The sequence below is a fragment of the Nymphalis io genome, chromosome 7 (genome assembly GCF_905147045.1).
Source record: "Nymphalis io chromosome 7, ilAglIoxx1.1, whole genome shotgun sequence".
NCBI classification, from domain to species: domain Eukaryota; kingdom Metazoa; phylum Arthropoda; class Insecta; order Lepidoptera; family Nymphalidae; genus Nymphalis; species Nymphalis io.
The window spans coordinates 14,019,468-14,038,449 of NC_065894.1; the positions used below are offsets into that span (position 1 = coordinate 14,019,468).

The 18,982-nt window shown below is 33.6% G+C and overlaps 2 protein-coding genes and 1 pseudogene across 3 annotated transcripts in view; 2 read left to right on the top strand and 1 right to left on the bottom strand.

The window, feature by feature from the left end:
- The window catches only part of LOC126769487 (uncharacterized), a 1,339,673-nt gene that overhangs the window by 1,310,583 nt on the left and 10,108 nt on the right, over positions 1-18,982 (bottom strand). The gene's annotated exons all lie outside the window — the stretch shown is intronic.
- LOC126769508 (uncharacterized) overlaps positions 1-18,982 on the top strand; it is a 729,621-nt pseudogene that overhangs the window by 607,580 nt on the left and 103,059 nt on the right.
- LOC126769549 (40S ribosomal protein S12, mitochondrial-like) overlaps positions 1-18,982 on the top strand; it is a 431,911-nt gene that overhangs the window by 153,193 nt on the left and 259,736 nt on the right. The gene's annotated exons all lie outside the window — the stretch shown is intronic.

The following is an 18,982-nucleotide window of genomic DNA, read 5'->3' on the forward strand; positions in this document are numbered from 1 at the left end:
GTAATCAAATTCGATTCCTTTTAGTTTAGCTATTCACGGCTTAAAATTAATTGGATAAGTTTAGCTTATCTTTTCTAGACATCGCATACCTTTATATATAGGAGCTGCCCGTCCAGACGTATGTTCAAAATATTAGGTAATGAAAGATTTATTTTGAAGAACCAACATGTAAAACGGGCAGCAGAAACCTTCTCGAAGCTATAACTCTTTTACCGCTAGTACCTGGAAATTGAAGTAGGCAAACAAGTAGTAATAAAATTCGCCGACGCACTTCTTTTTTGAATAAAATATAGGCTGGCCATTAGCAATTTACGACATCATTGTTTACATTCTCCGAGAATCTAAGAAGCATTGAAGGGAACCGAAACAAAACATAATTGATGTAGTTGGCAACGTAAGCTTATAATTTATGATTTTACCCTAATAATAAGCAATAGTTAACGTGATTTGATGTAAAAATATCGAAAATTATCTAAAACTCCGATTCGAGTAAAAAAGTAATATATGGTTAATTTATTGAGAAAGGTATATACTTATAGTCTATAGCTCGTAGACAATATATATGTGACGTAATGCTATGACACATGTTTATTAGAACACATAAAATGTAATTATATCTCTATATATATAACTTACCTGTGTATATCTTTGAGTAAATAGTATGTCACTGATCGCAGAAATTTTAAATACTTTTTTGTTTGCCGGCTGTAGCTTAGATTCCTAGTAGTGAGATCGTCCACCCATATGGGTGCTCCATACAGTGCCATGGAACACACCACACCGGCGTATATGTGCCGGCATGGTGATTCCGGCCCTCCCACGTTAGGTAGGAGGCGGCTCAAGACAGCAGCGGCATTGATGAGCTACGTGCCCAGTTGCACAAAGTATTGCCCGAAGTTCCATCTTCCATCCAGGATCAGACCTAATATCTCATCTGGGCCTTCACCACGTGGGACATGTATCACGGTCCCGACGTGGAATATAATAAAAATGTTTTATTATAAAGATAAATAAAACTTGTCCACGCGGTGATGATTTATAATGTAATTACTTTCAATTTTGCTTTATATACAATACTAATAATATTGATTTAGGTCTTCAATATAAATAATAATAAATAATGTAATATGTAATTATAACCATCAAAACTATGTACCTACATAGTTGATAAAAGGGCGTGGACACAGTAGTATTTAGCTTATTCATCATCCCCTAAAACAAATGCATCGATTTAGTTATTATTAATAATAAAGTTGAATTTAGAATTTTTAAAATTTATTAAAAGTTATTATAACTTTTCTTTTAAAATTTCTAAAATAAATAAAAATGTAGTGTCTGTCTCTCAGTTTGCCGGGTCTAATCGCCAAAAAGAAAAAAAAAATTATTATAGAGAATATTCTGATGTACTCTTTGTCTTTAAAATTATCATCCAAATCCGTTGTATACCTATATAGGTAGATAAGTATAATTACAAAAAATATTTTCAGGAAATCATTGCAACTCTTTCGAAATGTGATAAAAAGCGTTATTTTTCTTCCGTTAATATTTTTAGGCTTTAGGACTTGGGCTTTAGGTTATTGCTCAATGTGCAATATAAACTTAACGCGGCTTAAACCGTTGGGCACTGGTAATAATAAATACATGTATAAAGATGTATCCTGCACGTACTGCTTATTACTTCATTGTATAGTAAATGTAGTAATCGATAACTACCGCATTGTGTGATTGATACAGTTGCAACGCGGAAATAAGATGCATCTGTTATTTCGGAACACATTATCCAAAATGAACTCTATTGTATGAACTCTATATAGAGTTAAAAATTGATTGTGCCGCGTATGCTTTGCTAGAATTACATTTAAGGTAATATAAGTTTTATTATATTGTGTTAAAGAATGAATTATAATGGCACAGGTTACGTGTGAATGCCCACGCGCCTGCCATTTGTGTTAACCCTTTACAAAACTTAGTGGTCGGTTCGACCATTTTGTATTGTTGACATATTTCAAGATGGATGGTATAACTGTTTCACAATAATGTGTGTTTGATATCTATTTTATTTTCCGTTAGTGTTTTTTTGGACGGCAGACGATTTAAATTCCATGAATTTCAATTTGAAATAACTTCGAAGAGATACACTGAATACGGTTTTGTCACGAACTTTCTATAAATGACTTTTGTATATTTAAATGTGTTACTTCGTGAAAATTAATAAAAATAAATTAGTAATGAGTATTTAAAAATATTTTTTTTTATAATTTGGTTTAATTACTGCAATTAAATGAATAGTAATCATTTCAAAAAGTATATTATTCTATATTTAAATTTTCTTTTTCGGAAGCATAAAGCTTAATAGTCCCTTTCAAATTAAACTTATTTAATTTTTTTAAAGGCCCTAATGGTGAGTTCCCATAACAGATAATGATGTCCAGCGCGTGCTGTGATAAAAGTCATCGAAGCGTCATCAGGGGACCAACTGTCGCGTCTTTCTCGTAACTTCCGGTCGAAATTTTGCAATTATATAAATAAAAACCGACGGTGGTCCTACATTAATCCCGTGACAGGAAAGGGTTATAATACCTTAAACGTTTCAAGTGAGACGCATCTACAATTGGTCAAAAGATTATTCAAAAACATGAAAAACCAGTTGTTTGGGTTGATGCATTACTTTAAATATTGTCATTTATTGAACTTTAGCTTCCGATATGCATTTTTTCAAATTTTCAATAACCGATAACGAAATTAAGACCTTCAGAACTAACCCCGTGGACGGTCGGAGACAAAAGTTGAAAATGAAGAATTAAAGGCTATTGTGGAAGCGGTTCCATCACAAAGCACTTCAGAGATAGCTGCAGTCTTCGGGGTAAGTGATAAAACTGTATTAATTCATTTCAAGCAAATCGGGAAAGTAAAAAAACTTGAACGATGGGTACCTCATGAATTGAGTGAATCGAACTTGCAAACACGCGTCGGCTGCTGTGTTACTTTGCTCAACCGACAAAATAATGAAGGGATTTTAAATCGAATCATTACTTGTGATGAAAAGTGGACACTGTACGATAATCGAAAGCGCTCGTTGCTATGGCTGAACCCTGGAAACCCAGCCAAATCCTACTCTAAACGAAAATTGACTCAGAAAAAGTTACTTGTGAGTATTTGGTGGACTAGCGCCGGTGTCGTTCTCTACAGCTTTCTAAAATCTGGCCAAACGATTACGGCAGATATCTATTGTCAGCAACTGCAAACCATGAAGGAAGAATTAGCATCTAAACAACCGAGATTGGTCAATCGCTCTAGGCCACTGCTGCTTCACGACAACGCAAGACACACACTGTGCAATTAAAAACCACTAAGTTAAATGCTACAATTAGAATGTCTGCGACATCTCCCGTACCCCCCGGTCCTGTCTCCAACAGATTACCATTTTTTCCGGAATTTGGACAACTTCTTACAAGGAAAAAAATTCAACTCCGATGCGGAGGTCCAAACCGCCTTCAAAGAGTTTATTGATTCTCGCCCCCATGGTTTTTTTAGTAAAGGGATCAATGAACTACCTATGAGATGGCAAAAGTGCATAGATAACAACGGTGCATACTTTGATTAATTAAATATATTTTACAAAAAAAAAATAACTTTATATTCCTCCCGTACAAAACGCCAATTTCGTATGTAAGGACCTAATAATAATACATTTATTGTTATATGGTTCTTTAAGTAAAGCTTCTTTGGATGCGATATGAATTAAATTTCAATATAGTATAAGAGCAACGTTTCTGTATGTAATGTTTAAGTGAGTTCCAAACCTTCTCTCCTTAATTAATTATTTAAGTCGAGTCTTTACCTAGCGGTTGTTAAGTTAGGTACTTAAGTCCTGTGTTTGACAGAAAGTTACTGTCTAACACAGACGGGTTGAAAAATGCTTATCTAATTATGTATTTAAAAATATAACATTTATGTTACGTTCTTATAGCTCACTTCTCACACATACTTTTATCACCGAAATTTAGTTGAGAAGGTTTGATTTTTGATTTTTTATGTGAATGTTTGATTTTTAAAGACGTATAAATTCGTAAGTATATATTTTTTAATTGTTAATTTTAAGTGCTTAGTGATAACTTGACGGTGTAATTATTTCAGTAAATAAATAAAATAAACTCAATTCACAAATATCAACGTTTAATTTGGTCTTGGAGTGATGTTTAAGATTTATTTAATGATAGCTTTTGCGTTAGTTTCGTGTTAAGCAGAAAACTCGGACGATGTCACTATTGTTTACAGCGACCGCATTGCGATAAATTGAACACAACTCGCTCAGTCTATACAAGAGCAAAGAACAAAGGTTTCGAATTAAGATAAAATTGTATAAAAGGCAAATAAAGGTTCTCAAATAACAAAATGTACTCAAGTTCTCGGCTGTAGTTCAAAAGCTGCTGTAATTTATACTAAGTAAACATGTTGTAATGTGGTGCCCTGAGAGAGGAATGAAAGCCGAGACTGCTGAATAGATACTGCCTTTATTTCCAATAGGTCGTACATTAAATAGGTACAAAATTAGGTTACGTAGTATATAATGATTAATAAGTATGTTTAGTTAATATAATCTATTCACTACATCTCATCTCCACCGCAATAAAAAAATAAAATAAACAATACAATTTATTTTATTTTAGTTTATATTACGAATGTTCATATAGTATAATGTCATATTATAATTACTATCTTTACAAACTTTTGAAGTAAGTATTTAGTACATAAACTTTTAACAAAATTGTTAGGTAATTGGTTCAAAATACATTTTTGTTCTGTTTTTGTGAATAACATAGTTTTTATTATCCTTAATTATTTCTACATTGGGTGAACATTCCCTTATTACTTTGTATGGACCTGAATATATGTTTTGGAACTTACTGCCGGTTTCATTTTTTATTAAAATCAAATCATTCTGTTTATAAGTCACAGGGTTTATATTACGATCATACTTATCTTTTCTTTTTAATTTACTTGCTATTAAATTTTCTCTAGCCTCTTTTTGTGACGTTTGTAATCTGAATTTGAGTTCCAAAGGATAATTATCAAAATTGTACAAAGGATCAACTTGTGCTGATCGCAAATTAGATGGTAAAATACATTTCTTACCGAACACCAACTCATAGGGAGTGAACTTAGTCTCCGTATGTACTGCAGTGTTATAGGAAAAACACCAAAATGGAAGCCACATGCTCCAAGCTTCTGAGTGATTGTCTGTCTGTATTCGCAAATAGTTACCTAGATGTTTGTGAGAATTCTCCAAGGCACCGATACTTTGATGATGATAAGCAGTAGACTGCAGCTTGTTAATATGCAAAAGTTTACAAACCTCTTTCATTGTGTCCGATAAAAACTCCGTTCCCCTGTCTGTAGCTATCTCCTTCGGAATACCATACCTGAGTATAAAATTGTTTACGAAGTTCCTGGCTACCTCATCTGACCTTTTTGATATTAATGGGTAGGCCTCAACATACTTGCTCAACTCACATTGTATAGTTAAAATGTACACATAATTATTGTACTCTCTCTCTAACGGCCCTACTATATCTAAATATACCTTTTCAAACGCTGAAGTTGCCGTCGAACTAATTGTCATAGGTTCCTTAGTATAATGTGAGGAATGTTTTTGTTTTTGACATTTGTCACACCTTTTTATAAATTCTGTAACATCAGCTTCTAATTTTGGCCAAAAATAATATTTCTTTATGTTAGTTACCATTCGTCTTATGCCGGCATGGCCACTTGTGGGTAATATATGAAAATCGTTTAAAATTACACACTTATCGTCTTTATCAGTTATTCTCTTTGTTCCCCTTAAAATACATATACGTGGTCCGGACCAACTACATATGTTATTTACTTCATTTATTAACTTTTCCACAAATTTATTATTTTTCTCAGTCTTAATAAAGTGCACTTCTTTAATATTTATTTTCCCACAAAATATTTTCAGCTCTCTCACAAATTCGCCTGGCGATAGTTGCGATCGAGAAGCTAAATTAATAAAAATAGTATCCATTGAGGGCACGTAACTCAAACATCCCTTCTCATGCGTTATCTCTCTCAATTTACGATATCGATTTAATTCATAAGCGCTTATGAAACGTAATTCCGTGAAATATTTCGGTTTGCTATGTACTTCTACAAGTTTTGGTTGATCAGTCCCATCGTTTTTAGAAATAATAGCATCCCGTTGTTGCTTAGCCATCTGGCCACGCGTCATTACATTCATCACCGTTTGATTCATCTCTTTCAAGTCCTCAGAAGTTAAATGCAAACGTGAAAGTGCGTCAGCGGCAGAATTATTCTTCCCTTTTAAGTATTCAAGTACAAAATCGTATTCTTCTAATGCTAACCTAAATTTAATTAAACGGCTAGATGGATCCCGCATTCCAAATAAATAGATAAGCGGCTTATGATCAGTCTGAATTTTGAATGTCCTACCATACAAATATGGTCGAAAATGCTTCACGGCCCATACAATCGCAAGCAGTTCCTTCTCAATCGTTGAGTACCTTTTTTCTGCTTTGTTAAGACTACGACTGGCATAGGCTACAGGCCTACCGTCGCTGTTGCATAAAACTGCACCTACCCCATATCCTGATGCATCTGTTTGTAAAATAAATTGATTAGACTCCGAAAAATCAGGGTATTGCAATACAGGATGGGATATTAAATTTTGTTTCAACAGTTCAAATGATTTTTGGCATTCCTCATCCCATTTAAAAATAACATTTTTTCGACACAAATTATTTAATGGATGTGCTTTTGTTGCAAAATTAGGAATAAATTTCCTGTAATAATTTACAAACGCAACGAATCTTTTTACTTCGTCGACTTTAGTAGGAACTGGGTAATCTTTAACGACTTCTATTTTATCAGAATCTGGTATGACACCCTCTGCTGACACAACATGACCCAAGTATAATAGTTCCTTCTGTAAGAAAATACACTTCTGAGGATTTAACTTTACACTAAATCGTCTTGGTACACCAGACATTTTTCGTATGTTAACCCTGTCATTGCCATAGTCATCATACGCGAAAATGAACTAGGACTGGTTTTTAAGCCCATAGGCATTCTAGTCATCTGAAACTCTCCGGAACAAAAAGCAGTATACTTGCGACTGTCTGGGTCTAAGCTAACATTATAGTAACCTTGATGTAAATCTAAATGAGAAAAATACATGCAACCAGATAACGAATCTAAAATTTCTGTTATATTTGGAAGAGGAAATTTGTCATCATGTATACTTTTATTAAGTTTTCTGTAATCTATGACCAAACGCCATTTTTTGTTTCCATTTTGGTCACTTTTCTTTGGCACCAACAAGATTGGACTGGACCATTCACTTTGACATGGTTCAATAATATTTTCTTTCAACATTTGATCAATTTGGTTTTTAATTTCATTTTTTAAAACATGAGGCAATCGATAAGGTTTTGAAAAAATTGGTTGTATATTCGGTTTTACTTTAATTGAGTGTTGATAAATATCAGTGGTTGATAACTTGTCCCCTTCCAAATAAAAGATATCGGGATATTTCGCACATAAACTTTCTATGTTAATCCTTTCCTCTTTATTTAAATTATTTAACTTCAATTTTGACAAGAGTGTTTTAACTCGCGATGCATTTTTCTCGATCTTATTAAAGTTACAAATATTATATTCCTTTAAATTTTCTATATTAAGTTTAATTTCAGACAAAGTTATATCTTTTGAAGTCGTATTCAAAATTCGAACGGGTATTTTGCCATTAATTGGATATACTAACGTACTCGCTATAAATACTCCCTCACATACTTCTTTTGTACATACCACACATTCCTCTGTTAAACTGGTATTAATATAGTGAATTGATTCTGATCTGGCAGGTAACGACAATAAATGACTACACGAGTCTATTAATTGCAAAGATATTTGTTTAGATTCACTGATCCATAAAGACAGACTATTATGTTTCATATCAATCACCGCTCCATACTTTCCTAAAAAGTCTTGTCCTAAAATACCATGCGACTTACAAGGTAACGTGTCAAATACATAAAACTTATGACTAATATACTGCCCGTGTACTGTCAACTGTAAACATACGTATCCGATAGCCTGTACCTTTCCACCTATCCCGTTTATTGTTATGTTTTCTTTGTTAATTGGAACGTTGAAATCTAAAACATGTTTATGTTTTATAGCTGAAATTGAGGCTCCCGTATCTATGAGCCAGTTAAAAGCGTATCTGTCTTTATAAAATAATTTTATGAAGTAACTACTATCGCTGGCTAGAATACTATATGTTGTAGGCACGAAAAAATCATTTTCAGGTTCCGAATTCTGAGTGGATGCACTCGATTGAGGCTGTAACTCATCAGTTATTATTGTCCGAATCTGTCCTTTGAATGGTCTATGACCCCTAGAATAATTATTAAAAGTTCTACCTCGATATGGCGCTCTACCCCGTGGCGCTCCCCGTGGCTGAGATTGTGGCTGCTGGACCCATTGTCCAGTCCTGGTATGCGACTGTCGCCCGTTGTAGCTAGGGTTGCCTCGGCAACGGTCAGTATTGTACGTACCTCTTGGAATGCTCTGATGAGAAGGCGGCCTGGAAGTGTTTTTAAAGAAACGATTATTATTATGCCTTGTTAGTGTAAACACTTCAGCAGTTGAACTTGAACCTGAAATGTCCTCATCGATTGCGGCCTGAATCGCGTCTTTCAAATTTTCAAATTTTTGAGCCGTAATAATAGTGCCAATCCTACGATTTCTCAATCCGTCGCTAAATTGACGAATTGCCTGTTTCTCGTTAATAGATTTTAAAATATTAAATTTTTCAACATTTCCCTCAGATTGAGAAATTGTAAAATCAACGAATAATTCGGATAAGGTTTTTCCGAAAACATCTATAGATGCATCATTTTGCCTGCAATTAAAAAACTGTTTTTGCAAGGCATTTGTAGATTTTTTCGGTAAAAGTAACCTTTTCATATCATTTACAAGATCAGTTACAGTGTCGTATTTCGTTGCTAATTTTAGCTTGGCAGACTGCGACAATCTGCTTTTCAAAGTAAAAGATATTAAATACGTCTGTGACTCAGTATTGAGAATCGAACTATAATACTCAATACCATCGATAAGTTGTCGTAAATTAGAAAGCTCATCATTCATCACTGGCAATAAGTTCAAAGCTACCTTCAGGTCGAATTTATCCATTGTTGAAAAAATACTAGAACCGTCTGAAATTCGACACAACTCAGTAATTTCATCAAACAATTTCTTAACATCCGTACGATATTTTTCAAAAATAAGACGCTCGTCCTTTTCAATGCTTTTCAGTTCAATACTTTCTATATAATTATTATATTGTGCAATAATACATTTAGCTTCGTCTAACTTAGTCTGCAATATTTTACCTTGTCGTCTAGCGGGTCCTATTTTAATTAAATACTGTCTCACTACTAATAAATCTTCATATAATTTCTTTAAAAATGTTGCCATAGAGTTTAAAAATACTTAATATGCATAATAGAATATTAACATACCTGTTTTAAACCCTGGATCCTCCACATATTATTAAGAATTGTAACATTTATAATAATACACGAGTATACATTATATATTTAGTTACATACATTTAGTTATACATATTTAATTATACTAAGTTTAGATAATATTTTTAACTAATAAGTTTTTTTTTTTTTATATATATTATATTATAACAATATTGATTATACGTTGGTAAATAAGGCTACAGTCCACTAAATAATGTCCATAAACTTGCCGAAATTCCGATGTACGCGAAAAGAAATACACATATTTATGTAACCGCACTTCACCTCATACCACTTTATACGCTTTTGAACACTTTTACACTTTGCTATCATCGATCTTCAAATCGGGGTAACCCTGGCGCCGTCGAAAGGAGAGTTGTTGCACCCTGCTGCCACTCGCGTTCAACTCAAATTCCTGCCGTATCCATCTCGTATGACATTTCCGATACATCCGGAATACTCCATACAGGACTACCAAAACTAGGCAAAGTACCACCACGCATAACAGGGCGCTTGACGTTTTCATGTGAAATCGGAAATCCTCGATTGGTGCATCATTTGTGCCCCCAGCTGCATTTTGTGCTATCACGATCTTCTCTTCTTTAGACTGCTGTTTCCCCATTTTCGAAGCACACTTTTACCACATTAGCACCGCTGTCGTCAGTTTTAATAGAATTTTTTTTTTATTATTCGACGATTGCATTGTGACGAGAAGACGTTGTTTGTAAATCACTGTCCATATATGTAAAATCGGTCGGCGACGCGGCGGCGGACGGTATCAGAATACTCGCGCGCGTGAATCTACTTTTGGCAGGGTCGCCATGTAATGTGGTGCCCTGAGAGAGGAATGAAAGCCGAGACTGCTGAATAGATACTGCCTTTATTTCCAATAGGTCGTACATTAAATAGGTACAAAATTAGGTTACGTAGTATATAATGATTAATAAGTATGTTTAGTTAATATAATCTATTCACTACATCTCAATGTCGCACGCGACTTTGTTAACGCTAACAATTCATAAGGACATTTTTTTGATCCCGCTATAAATATATGACATTAAGAGACTGTAACTGATTTAAATAATTACTAATTATATTTCTTTGCTTATTTTATTCCATTGGACATTCCTAGCTGTAATATTTGACTTACTCCCAGCAAAATAGTAATAGAATCCTATTGTTTAAGGGGAAATTTAATATTTATGTCGCCCAGTCCCGTTACGAGTCCCGCAGGTAGAGGATTACCCCTTCCACAACACCCTTTTACGCCCACAAATGAGACAGACGCGTTAGAAAATTGCATTCAGTGTTTACTGACTATTTGTTCAGAAAACAACACATGCTAAAAAAATGGCTTTGTGGACCCCCTACGCGGAGGAACCTTTGGACTTAACTACAAATGTTAAACAGAAAGTCTCACCAGACAGTACCTCAACACCTGGTTCCAAGGTTCCTGACTATAGATATTCATCAGAGCCACCGAGTTTAGAACATGAAAATAGATCTTACAATTGTTATCAGTGCAACATCCCGCCGTCCCAAATATCTCCGGTCGAGAGTTGGAACTACAGAAACGCACCTTCAACCTCGCAATCAGAGGACTTAGATGTCGACTCGCTGTCTGATGATGCCGAGTATCAAGCCTTTGAGCAGGATGCATTTCGAGCTATGGCCGAGAAGAATGGAGGCAGCTTACTTGGAAATAATCCGAGAATGAGGCGAGCGGTCCAGAGGAATCGAGACGCTGACGACTCGTACAGGAAGCAGAGAGAAAAAAACAATTACGCGGCGAAACAGAGCAGAGACAGACGAAAGTTAAGAGAAGTTCGTCACGCGTTTCAAGTGACATATCTAAAGAAAAGAATTGCGAAATTAAGGCCCAAGCTCAGAGAACGAGTATGTCAACCTTGTCAACAGCAGGGTCGGTTTTAAATGATTGAAAGGCAATTTGATTGTGAAAAGTGCCGTTGAATTACGATTGTATAAATAATTGTAATATAAATAATAGTAAATATGTTTTTGCAGCTTCCTAGTATCTAAAGGCTTATTTTAAATTGTAATGTGATAGAGTTCGATTAATTTTTAATGTTTAAAATATATCGTCTTAATTAAACTAACGTTGTTTTATTTTTAAGCATACAATCTCACGTCAATTATAAATAAGTCATTATTAATTTCTATTACGTATATTAAATAAATTACGCGGTTTTTTTAATCAAATATATATGTATAAGTATTATATTAAATTGGTTCTAATTGTTTTATTAAAGAGTTACCCGCCTAAAAAAAAGACTTGTTCCACCACGTTGCTTCGATGCTCGTTGGTGGGTGCACATAGAGCAGATTACCGGTTAAGATTAGTTCTAACCACTGGGCCATATCGATTCAAAAAAAAACTAGTAGACTCAAAAGCATTATTTTCAAGTGATATCTGTCTGTTTATGCACATATCAATCGGATGTCATCCGTTCAATTGTCATTAATCACTAGACAGACATAATTATATAAAAGTATTTGTATTAATTCATGATTCTCAGACGTTATTCAATAAACTACGTCATCATATCGAATGACACGAGCCGCGGTCGTGTGTAGTTACAGATTAAAATACATCAATTGATCGCTCGTTTTCATTGGTCGCTGAATTATAGCGTGGGTATGTTTTGTTGCCATCTTAAGTTTTAATAACCTAACTGATATTATAAAAGCAAAGTTTATTGTTTTTTACGATTTCATTTCTTAATTACATAATCGATCGTCGTGAAATTGCATACACGTTGTAAGCGGTACAGTAAGGGAGCGTATCTAACAATGCCCCTCCCCTCAAATGCGGGAGAAAAACGTTCACGATATATAAAAAATATTACTTCCTATTTAGTACATGTACTAAATAGAAAGTAATATTTTTACAAAAATGAAAGTAATATTACTTCCTTCTTGCGCTTTATTTTGAATCGATATAAATATATAGAATCTATATATATATATATATATATATATATATATATATATATATATATATATATATATATATATATATATATATATATGCACGTAACGTCACTCTCTATAGAATGGTAGTGCTGATTTTAAATCTGAAGTAGATTATTGTGGGTCCTAAAATCCGGCAATCAATTTGATACACTTGATCCATTCAAACTATCAATCCTTAACACTGCAAGACAAGTACCTAAATATGGTCCTATGGTAATTTAAGGGATAAAATGGAATATACGAATTCACGCACGTAGTCACAAGGAATTAATGTTTGTCCTCATTATATTAATTACTTTAGTATAAATTAAAAACGATTACTTTTATTATCATAGGACTACGATAACGCGTGGCGTCTTCATTAGTATGTTGACTTGTTTGTTTAAAAATATTTTCGCTAACGACTTTATTTTTATTTTATTTAGCTCGCTGACCTTGAGTTCCGGGGCTCCAACACAAATCGATTAGGGTGAATAAAAAAAAATCGGGTTTCCTTTCGAGAAGTTCTCAGCCCGGAGTCTGGAGGTTAGCAGCAGACGGCGATTCATTTTTAAGCATGGCTTAAATCGATAAAGAGAATACCATCTAAGATTGAATTTGCCTATTAGGTGTATATATTATCAAATGATTCAAAATTTAATCAATCTCAATGCTCAACTTATAAACGTTTAAAATTAAACCTAAAATAATATAAGGCACGTGCACACGTGGCTACCGGTGAGTCAAACACGTCGAGATTGTCACGTGGAGATTGTTTAGATTGCGGTCGCAGCTTGTCGTGCGCGTGCGCGAAATAAAAAAAAGTTACCATAGATCAAGTATTTGTGACGCGGGGAGGAAGGATTGTTTAATCTGCAGCTTGTTTAGGATCCGATATGCTTTTCAATACTTGTATATAAAAGTAAGAGCCCAGAAATGTCGTGGCGCTGGGCAAATTACTCCTCTCCCAATGAATACAATTGAGGCTTATTCCACCACGCTACTCTAATGTCGTTTGGAGGTTGATTTTCCTATAAGATATAAAACCACAAATTATGCAGATGAAAACTTAGAGGTGCTTGTCTGGAATTGAGTCCTTAAACTTCAACTTCATCGCGGTTCTTGCATTCTTGGTTCATAGTAAAAATAATAACCAAACTTTTAGTTAATTATGTATTGGTAATTTAGCTGTATATATTATAAAACGTCTTATTATCGAAATAACTAAAATTTCAATGAAAGATGATACGGGAAAGCACCTGAGGAAAAGTCGAAAAAGTCATTTTATATGTAGCTTTTGTATCAGGAATAGGTATATATAGGTACAGTTCTATTTCGGCATTAAGTATACATGTTGGCATATAATTTTCTTAGTAAATATACTTTTTTATTTCGATTACTAAGTTAATTATTATTTTCATTAACTTAAATATTTAAGTAATCTATTTAATAACTTACGAAAAAAATCTAGCAACATTAATAGAAATTTATAAAAAAGAAAATATGTTTTTATACTCTTATGTGAATTTGTGTTGTGCAATAAGTATTAAAAAATATATATGTTCTTTGTTGCGTTATTGATATCTTAGAAATTTTTTTGGGATATTTCTTGATGGCATTGAACAAACCTGTCTTGGTACATACCCACACATCAATTGCTAAAATAGCAACAGGCAGCAATAATTTGTATTGCTTATTGTTTTGATAGGTGAGTGAGCCAGTGGAATTGCTCGCACAAGAAACTTAAATCTTAGATACGTGGTTGGTTGCAGTGCCAGTTTCTATGGTGGTGACCACTTATCATCAGGTGGTGTTTTTTCCTGCATGTCTTCCTATAAATATCATATAACCTCAAGTTTTCGCGTAGAAAAAGATTATATCAGAAAGTATGTCTATTTATATATATTAAAGTCCACAGCCACATCTTTACCGTCTCAATATACATTCACCCCACCCTTATTAACTTGCGCAGGCGAGGGTTCATGGGCGGCGCATAATGAGCGAGGGTGCGACCCCATCCACCCTTACGTTGTTATGTAATATCGATCTCTCCCTTGCTGCAAGGATAACTGTTATATGTGTGATTGCGAATAGAGAATAACGGCGCCTAGATTACAATATAAGAATTGACTTTTAAAATATTCTGTATATCCAAAAAAAAATTTCAATAAGGCGGAATATTTCATTCAGGGTTCTGACCCTGCAGACGATTAGGCAATGTTAGTCTCCAATTGCCTTTAGGAGAGTTGTAGTCTCGTCTACAACATCAATCATTCAAAAGCTACAATTTCCTCGCCTTGATCAGAAAGAAGGCTACGGATACCTAACGGATGATATGTTCAATGTACGAATATGACACGAATGTTTCAACGAGTCACTTACTATCCGTAAGCAAAACAAACCGTTTTCTGAATATAAAAAACGGGCATGTGTAATTTCATTCGAGAATTGGAGTAATTTATGAATTAGTCACGGCGTCATCGAGTCTGCGTCCGAAATACCACGTGATCATCAATATTTACCTCTTTTCTTGAAATCAGCTGAACATAAATGGCTTTGTTAAATACAGAAAGATTGTACTGTTAGAAAGAGAAGTGAACAGGTACGAAACTTGTAATTCAATTTACGGTATTAAAAATGACACTTTTGAAGCATTTGCAACATGTTTGATTTTTCAACTTATGTAATTCCTTAGAGATTTGGTCCAAACAAAAGTGACCGTTAGACGGTTCTAAGAAAATATTTGCCTGTCTTTGTCCTTATCTTAAGCTCCGGGTGTATTGTGAATGTTCTAGTATTTCGTATTGAGTATTTGTACGTTCTTCGTTTAATACTTTTTCGATTCACTATTGTTTAAAAACCCCAAGTAAAGTTAGGTCCGTAGATGACGATGAATTTCACGCATATTTTTATAATATTCATCCAGTTTTTTTTTGTGTACATCTGTTGTACTTTGAATTTCGAGTTTCAGTCTCGTTCTATCATAATATAAGAAGTATTTTGTGGATAGATAGTATAGAATGGCGGACATTTTTAATTTATACGACATAATGCCAATAAGTATTATTTTCCAGAGCTGACTCTAAATCCTAAATTGAACTGACAATATAGTTATAGCTCAAATTATATACAAATAAAAAATGTTTTTTTAATACATGTTGTATTAATTTATACTAATGACGTAAATACGAAAGATTTGTTTGTTTGTAATCGATACCTAAACTCTGAAACTATTGAATCGTTTCTAATAATTCCTTCACCGTTAGAAATACAAGCCGAGATGGCTCAGTGGTTTGAACGCTTGAATCTTAACCGATGATCGTGGGTTCATTCAAACCCGGGCAAGCAACACTGAATTTTCATGTGCTTAATTTGCGTTTATAATTCATCTCGTGCTTGACGGCGAAGGAAATCATTGCGAGGAAACCTGTATGTGTCTAATTTCACGGAAATTCTGCTACATGTGTATTCCACCAACCCATACTGGAGCTTGGTGGAAAAGGCTCCAAACCTTCTCCTCGAAAAAGGAGAGGAGCCCTTAGGCCAGCGCAGGACATTCACAGTCTGTTACTAGAAATTTACTTTATCCAGAAGTAGCATAGGCTATGTTTTATTTGAATAATAATAATATTTCAGTATATAGGTATGCATGTACTCTTATAGTCACAAACTGTGAGTTTCACAAAGACGAAGCCGAGGGAGAGTGTAGTAAAAAAAATAATCATGAAAATGATAGATATATAATATTAATGAAAGTAAAATAATCTTGATTAATGTTTAGACTGCAAGTAGGTCAGTTCTTTTTGTGCATAATATAACCCTTCGCTGAGTCTTTGACAAACATAAATATTTTTAAATGTTATAAAACAATGAGTACACTTAAATCAACGTAATCCCTTGGACGGAGACATCCTTTGTGAGAACTGTAATTTAGGTACAGGGCTTAAAAAGTTTTGTTTCGTTTAAGAATATCAATACAACGCGATATATATGATGAATAGAAACTCTTGTTTGAATATCTGTAAAAGTTTTTGGCAATGTTGGTGATTCGAATAAAAAGGTAACCTAACCTAACCTAAATATTATTACGACATACCTATTATAACTATCTACATATTTGTATAAGTTACTATAGAAGTATAGCTTTTGTTTCCGTTATCATTTTTCTGTATTAAATAACACATTTTTTCTTAATTAGATGATATAGGCAACAAAATATTGGACGTGCTAAATGCTAAATAAAAAGCTAATTAAAAAAATAATCCAATTTGATCGTTAGTTGAGTGTGAGTCCGACAGCTGAAGCTGCATTAGAAGAGTCGGATAATAATTGCGTCACTCCATTTCAGTTTTCACGTAAGAAATCGTCGCGTTTCCCACGAGCGTAACATGAATTTAAGGGATTTATACTTTTCAAACTATAAGAAAGCTTGCTTGAAAAGGAGCGCACATTATTTTGTTATATGTCATATTTCAAAAAAAATTAAACGCAAATACAATAGTAATATCTCGCAGAATTCCAGCGACCTGTTATTATAATAATATTCTTACGCAAGAAAATTATTAAATTTTGTATATTAGGCTTAAATATGAAATATCCAATAAATTACTTGTGGTAGTGCTTTAAAAAAATTCAGCTAGTAAAATTCGGTACGGATGGAATAATTAGTACAACAGTTCAACGAATTCTATTTTATTTTTACTTAAATATATTTTAACAGGTACCTAATTTTTGAAACGCCAAGATCAAACGCCACCGGTTGGGTACGTAGACTTTATGGCTAAGAATAGGCAATAAAATCAGTAGCCAGTCGGCTTAGTAAAAAATAACAGCTACACAAGTTATAGCAATAATTATATCCATGCATTTCTTTTCCTGTATACCTATATATGTATGCCGGCCTGCCGAACACTTATTTGAGTATTACAAGGTTGTACATAATTTTCCGTGACTGCGTTGTCGGCTAAAACTTAATATATATAAAATTAAATACAGTTACATCCGGAGAGGAGCCATACGGTGTCATTTGCTTCCTATTCTTGCATGAATAACATTTATGAATCGTTCGAATTATCTTTCATTATTCACGAATGGTTTAACTTCTATTTGACCGAATGTTGCAACTAAAATCATATTCTCCAACAATTTTTTCTGCAATGGTTATAATAATAATAATAATAAAATGGTTGCATTTTGCAAATGTCTCACTGCTGTTAGTGGTACCTATCTCGTTTTGAAGATGTTTGGAACTTGTTCGTGTCACATGTGTATCTAGTAACAGAGAAGATTTTTATCCAACACATGCAGGTTTCTTCATGATTGTATCTTTCACAACTGAGACTGGATGGCTTTAAACAAAAATTAAGCACACCAAAGTCCAATAGTTTGAAACTTTGAACACGCAATATCTGTTTAAGGCTCACTTAGAAAAAGTGAACCACGATGACATCTATACCATAAATGATAACACTTAATTTACGAATTATTATGTTATTAGAAACAAAACCAAGCAGCTGCTAAGATATATGGATGTACTTAATATTATAAAAAGTGACATTATTTATTATTACCAGCCAAAAGTTATGTTTCTAAAACGAGTTTTTGCCAGTTTTTTTCAGTTTAATATACATTACCGGCGCCAGATTAATAATTGAATTTACCCTGTGAAACGATTAATCACACGGGCTAGTAAGAGCCTGCTTGATTGAAGTACCTATATTTTAGTTTAATTTATGTCTTAAATACTTGAAATTTCCTGGCATTTTATGAAGTATTAAAATCTATGAATTCCAATTGATAAACATTGATAAATTGAATTACTAAAGAATTAGGTACCTACATTGACTTACTAACAGTCAAAGTAAAAATTACTTTACAAACCGGTGGTTTTACTTGGTGATAGGGCTTTATGCAAGTCTGTCTGGGTAGGTACCACCCACTCATCACATATTCTACCGCCAAATCGCAGTACCTACCTACTTAGTATGATTGACCTGAGATCAGGCAAAAGAACCACTGCGACATTTGTAATGGGTACCTATTCCATATTTTAATATTGTTTACCATTTTCATTTTAGCTAACTTCGATTATTTATCAATACATAGATGTGTTACAGGAATGCAATTTTTGTTTTAATTTGTTTTGACGGATTATATCAACAAATAATTACGAGTTATGTTAACAACTTGTTTACGAGACGAAGCTGATTACGAACTAATGATTGTCTTTGTCAAATATTTTGCAATCGTAACGATAGGTAATTAGTTCGAGAGAGCTTTAATCATTATATCATTATAATGATACTAATATTATTATTATATATCGCTAAGAGCATGACTCCTTTTGCACTAACTTTTTTATACCTATCTACTATAGGTATATGTACATTACGTTGTATGTATTTAGGAAATAGTAGTACATCAATACTACATGTACT